Source organism: Aplysia californica, unplaced genomic scaffold (genome assembly GCF_000002075.1).
Source record: "Aplysia californica isolate F4 #8 unplaced genomic scaffold, AplCal3.0 scaffold00061, whole genome shotgun sequence".
NCBI classification, from domain to species: domain Eukaryota; kingdom Metazoa; phylum Mollusca; class Gastropoda; order Aplysiida; family Aplysiidae; genus Aplysia; species Aplysia californica.
In genome coordinates this window covers 1,284,518-1,290,558 of record NW_004797331.1, presented here as the reverse complement: position 1 = coordinate 1,290,558, position 6,041 = coordinate 1,284,518, and the positions used below count along the sequence as shown (strand labels likewise).

The following is a 6,041-nucleotide window of genomic DNA, read 5'->3' as shown; positions in this document are numbered from 1 at the left end:
AAACAAACAAACCCTAAGACAAAGAAATGCCACAACGACAAAATGTACAAGGGAATTCTTCAACACGAAACTATACAAAAACGTAGATCTACAAAAATTCAAACAACTTTATAATGATCCTGTGATTTTGTTTCGTCTCGATTTTTGTAGCCTATCCGTTTTTGAGCTCGTATGCTTTGAAATTTCATCAGAAAGAAAGTGATGAAATTATAGCTCTATTAAATGTAGTCATGATTCACCAGAAGGGTATAATATAGACCAGTAGGTTTACATAGCACATTACTAATCGTGTGCCAGACACGCGCTGTTGGCCACCCAAGCGTCATAATGTGGTCAGAAAAAAATGGAGAGGGGGGGGGGGGGCAGCCGGCCGGAACCAAAACATCAACAACTGGATAGCCTGGGGGCTTGGAGTGACCGGACTAGCGTGGCCAGGGAATGCGTCATCCAGCGCGCGGTGTGCGTTGTACAGAGACTGGACACAGAGAGACAGCGGGTATCATGCTGGTACATGTCAGTGCCTTTGACAAGCAACCCAAAAAAATGCAAATCAGTAGGCCTACGTACATAAATACACAGTTAGCCATAGAGAAAGCATGATTATGGTTAATAAGTGGCAATGTTAAAAAAAGAGAGTGAAATTTTTGTTTTGTTTACTCGAGCAACAACTTGGTTCGATTTTAATGTCCATCTCCTCAAAGAACAAGCGAAATGGGAAAAATCGTATAAAATGTCTTTTCCAAGGACACACTGTCGGACCAAGCTGAGCTTCGTGTCTATTTAGAGGTAGTATTTGTCCAAAAGCAAAACAAAATCAAACTGTAAGAGACTTTTGCTGTTTTGATTGTCCAGCTTTAGACTATCTATATTATGGTAAATATATTTACCTCCTCTCTAGCTTTAAAAGAATGAAATAAGCACTCTTTTATGACCATCACTGTTTTAAAAAAAAGGCTATAACCACCAAACAACCGTACGTTTAACCTTCTCTGACAATACAATCGTAACCTCTCTGCTACCGACATGGCAAAATTTAGCTCCGATCACAATCCTACGTTCACCTATATCATTGTCCGACAATCGTAAACTCTCTATTCGCTCGACGCGTGCCAAATCCTCTGATCTCATTCGCGTGTTGTCGTTGTGACGTCCTTTAGCCCCGCCCCTCGCACGAGTTACCTCTCTGATTACACAAAAAGCCACGCCTCCCTCCCCCTTTCCAATAGGAAACAAAGCTGTAATCCTGCTATTGCCTGCTCGTGTTTGTACAACAAATTAGCTGTTTGGTGGTAATTTATGAGCTGGTAGCAAGTCGAATCAGTCGAGCTGCCCAGGAGCAACGAGATCAGGCTTACTTTGATTAGGATATTACTGCTAATGACACTGGGGTGTCAGTGAGGGGAAAACCCCCCCTCAAAAACCCTCACAACAACAACGAAAAAACTAGTACCCATCGAGAATGGTACAGTGGGGATTTCTGACGCAATTTGTTCAGCACACGGTCATAACCTATAAGAGTGACAACTGAGGCATCTGTGATTATGTGGATGCAGAGATCAGAAAGTGTAAATAAGTCAAATCCAATGTTACGGAAAATGTAGTCCATCTAGAAGACGTTGAAAAAGTGTGCTTCTCTAATAAGGATTATGGATTCTCTAACGTGAAGGTAAATTAGTGTTATTCTGCCATGCAATAATAATGATATAATAGTAACACACGAATACCATAATTGAGATTCTGTTATAAAAAAAAGATAAAGGGATAACACAATAATGATTACAGTAAGATAGTACAATATTAATACAACACTTATACTACAATACAAGCATAGATCTAGATCTATTACTCGTATTCCAAGAACGTGGGCATGTTGTAGATGTAAGTTTGAAGGTGAGACAGTCACCCTCAGGGGCATACCGTATCAGAAGTCATAATGTGGCTGGTTTAGCCTTTATTATTCGAAGTGACTATTTCTCCGAACGTTCGGGAAAATAAACTTGAACTCTATTTCTCCGAACGGTTTCCGATCTCGAAAATTTCGGGGATATTTGCGAGATTTAGGCGCCATCCTTTCATTCTGCCATTCTTCGAGGACTGGGAAGAAACATTTTTGGGTGTTTATTTTTCTCGAAAACACTTGAAAACACTAGGAAACACTCGAAAACACTCGAAAACACTCGAAAACACTCGAAAACACTCGAAAACACCTTTGTACCTTTGGATGAAATCATCATTTTAGTTTCAGAAGGCAGCCTAGAATCAAAGATTAGGCTAGATCTATGCTAGAAGGGAGTGTATAGTGTATACAGACCCGGTAACCGAGAACAAAGTCACAAAGTATACAGACCCGGTAGGGGAACTCTTTTGTGATTTCGGAAAGTTTCAGCGCCCTCTTGGCTCAGGGTAGACCGAATGCTAGAATCTCAGTATTTCTGGACCGGTCTAGAATAGCATTTCCAAATGTCGTGACGTGACAGAGAGAGATGGGCGGGTACCCGGAGATACAGGGGATACCCACGAGCAATAATAACAAGAGACGCTTAAGCAAATTCACAAGTTCCCTTTATCGCAAAGACGCATTCCTGAAAAATCAGGATCAGTTATTGTACAAGAAGTACAAAAAGCCAGAAAACATAACACGTACAAAATATGTATTCAAAATAATGTCAATAAATACAATTATTACAAATATACAAAAAATTCCCCAAAAAGACAAATATTTATGGATAGATTGAATTTTTACAATCGACATACTACTGCATGGTGGGATTTGTCCTGACGAGTAACAGAAAGTTTTGAAAACTAAACAGTAAACACTGAAGTATTTAAACTTACTTTACTTTTATTTTACTTTTCCGATCCAGCGGCCATTTGGGTTCTAGCCCTTCGGTCTGTCGATATGGCAAAGAATTGACAGGTTTTAATCAGCTGTGCTTTGTCGCTGTATAGAGTGTTTCCGATGTCTGGGAGGCAGGTAGGTAGGTGCTACGCAGGTCACAAAGAAGTATTTAAACAAAATCTGAAAATTCATCTGATGAATCGTAATCGTGTGTAGGTCTTACTTTCTTGACAATAGATGTATTTTCTGCCTGTTTTCGTTTTTTCTGACCAGGTTTTTTCCCTTTGTGTTTGGGTTCTACCGCAACCTTATGTGAGTTGGTGCTCCTTGATACTAACTCTTTTATTGAAAAAGCATACTTCTGCATGTGTCTGGCCATCTGCTTTTTGTATTTTGTAAACCAAACATCTTGCAGCACCTTTGTAAACCAAACATCTTGCAGCACCCCAATTTTTTTTAACTCGTCTGTCAGGACAACCCCCCCCCCCCCCCCAATGCCGCAGATGGCCCTTTGAACTTCCCGTATTCCACCACCATGTGCAGCTTGAGTATTAAGTCGACAAGTTTCAAAGAACGCCATGAGCATGCCTGCTTTAGCACATGGTTGATGGACTCACTGTTGTTGTTTGTCCATAGGGCGTTATCCAAGCACAACCCGGAGCGGTCCAATGCCTTGGCATTCTCGATCATCAAAGGAGACAATCTTTCCAACAGCACTTTAATTTGGGCATTATCAATGCTATCAATCAGAGACAGAAACTTATCCTCTATCTCCACATAGTTGTTAGATGTGGCAACAGTACCAGAAGGTGAAAAAATATACTTGATAAGTTTCTGTCTCTGATCTCGGGGCATGCCTATCTTATCGGCCAAAGCATGCTTGAAGTTTTTCTTTAGATGTGTGCATGCCAGTCTTAGTGACGTGGGAAATGCCAAGGACATGGCCTGACGAGGAGCTTTCTCTTTGTCACTGCCAAGAGCTGGGCACTGCGCACAGCCACCAAGCTTTCCTGACAGGTGGTGCAGGAATAGACAAAAAGTTTCTCTGTCGCTGTTGCCATGGAGAAACATTGGCCTGCAGAAAACAGGAAAATCGTCATGCCGCTTAGTCTTGACTGCTAAACATTTAAAAACAATAACTGTGACGTGGGCAGTTCCCAAGTTAAACGTTTTATCTAGCTCCAGAACCGTCGAGTCACCTGACATCGGAAGACAACAAAACCTCTTTAGGTCCTCAAGTTGGTCTTGTGCGTACAACACAATACATGGCACTTTCTGACTCTGTCTTATTATCAACTGTATGAATGGCAAGGTATGTTGCAGTTCTTCGACTGCTGCCACTTCGTCAGCAAAAGTGGCTTTGTGGACATCTTGTGAACCCTGTTTTGCTCTAGCCTTGGCATTGTATATTTGCCTTTTGTTGGTTGGCCCTTCAAAAAAGTCGCATGAGGAATATATCTCACTAGCTTTCTTAAACTTTGTTTCCGATTTGACTTTTTGCATTACTTGTGGGTGCATTCTTACATATGAATGTGGCTTAATTTGCGGACAAACTCCTTTGTACTCATACACTGCAATGGGAGTACCCCCCGACAATCAAGAGACTCTTTTTTATACTGCTCTCCACTGCCGTGTTTGGCGTAGTATCTGTGGAGGATGAGAATGTTGTCTACAGGTGGCTGAGGGTCCAGTGGTACGAAAAACATCTTGTTGTCATTTTTTTTCCTGACAGTGTATTTGTTGTCCTTTAAAGAAACTGATCTGATTGTGCCTTCTTCTTTCAAGGAAAATGTTTTACTGCTTCCACCCCCCTTCCATGTCCCCCGATCATCCTACCTTGCGCCCTCTTTTTTATGTTGTCTTCGTTACTGACATCGAAGCATACATTGTCCTTGGGCCCAATGGGTACCTTTTCCAAACTAATGGAGAGTGAGGCTGAGCTCAACAAATCTATAAGCACATCCGCGTCCAAAAAAATCATCACAGGGCAGAGGTTTCCTGCCATCATCCAGATTTGCTCCACTACCATTATCACCAACGTCTGCATCATCCGAACTACTACCAACACCAACACCAGCATCACCACAACCATTTTCATCATCATCATCCAGATTTGCACCACTACCAACACCGTCTGCATCATCCGAACTACTAACAACACCAACACCACCACCAGCATCACCACAACCACCATTACCAAAAACACTACCATCATCATCCAGATTTGCATCACTACCTTCATCACCAACGTCTGCATCAACTGAACTACAACCAACACCACCACTACCAGTATCACCACAAACACTACCACCATTACCAAAAACACTACCATCATCATCCAGATTTGCACCACTACCTTCATCACCAACGTCTGCATCATCTGCACTACAACCAACACCACCACCACCAGCATCACCACAAACACTACCATCATCAACACCTTCATTGGTTAAGTCAACCATTACAACATCAGGCTGTATTTTTTTTCAACACAAAAAAGTGGTTTTGTCTGAACCGAGATGGTGTTTTCGGAACGAATGTGGTGGTCCACATTAAAATGACATCTGATTTTTGTCTTTTAGACACACCTCGCCCAAGCACCACACGGGACAAAGGCTCGCTTAAAAAATATGCAGCCTGTGTGGGCGGACAGTAGGACTGGATAGATATATTGAGGGCAGCGCTTATAGCACTGAGAATCATCAAGTCACTAAAGCTGCCCAACTTAGTGACATCCTTCATCAGGTCAGCGTACTTGTCGAAAACAAGTGTGCATATAGTGACGTGATAGTTCTCAGTACCATACTGTTCTAAAGACACGGTCCTGAAAAGACCTGTCACTCATAACAGTGCATGAGTCTCTTTTATAATGAGGTGATACTTGGTCAGTATGTCTGAGGCCACGGCATCAACTCGAGCACTCTGGTGACTTTTTGCGGCGCTTAGTTCTGTGTCTGGTAGCATCACGTCGTACGTCTCCTTGAGGAGCTTCTCAGCCCGGGCTGCGTCGAGAATTCCAACATTTGATGAGACCGCTGCATTGAGTCTGAAAATAAATAATAAAAAAATAGAAGAAAAAAAATTAACAAATACAACTAATTTATAACGTAACGTACTAATCAACCCTTATTATGTTCTTGTAACCACCTCCCTTGGGCCCTGCCTTTCCGTTGTATTCCTTACCTCCACGTACTTGTTCCCC

General features: G+C 42.0%; 1 protein-coding gene across 2 annotated transcripts in view; it reads left to right on the top strand.

The window, feature by feature from the left end:
- The first annotated feature begins 1,276 nt into the window (after positions 1–1,276).
- Positions 1,277–6,041, top strand: part of LOC101863728 — a 15,571-nt gene continuing 10,806 nt past the window's right edge. For both annotated transcript variants that reach the window (XM_005093283.3, XM_005093282.3), the window contains exon 1: positions 1,277–1,666. The gene's annotated coding sequence lies outside the window, so the exon portion shown is untranslated. The remainder of the gene's footprint in view (positions 1,667–6,041) is intronic.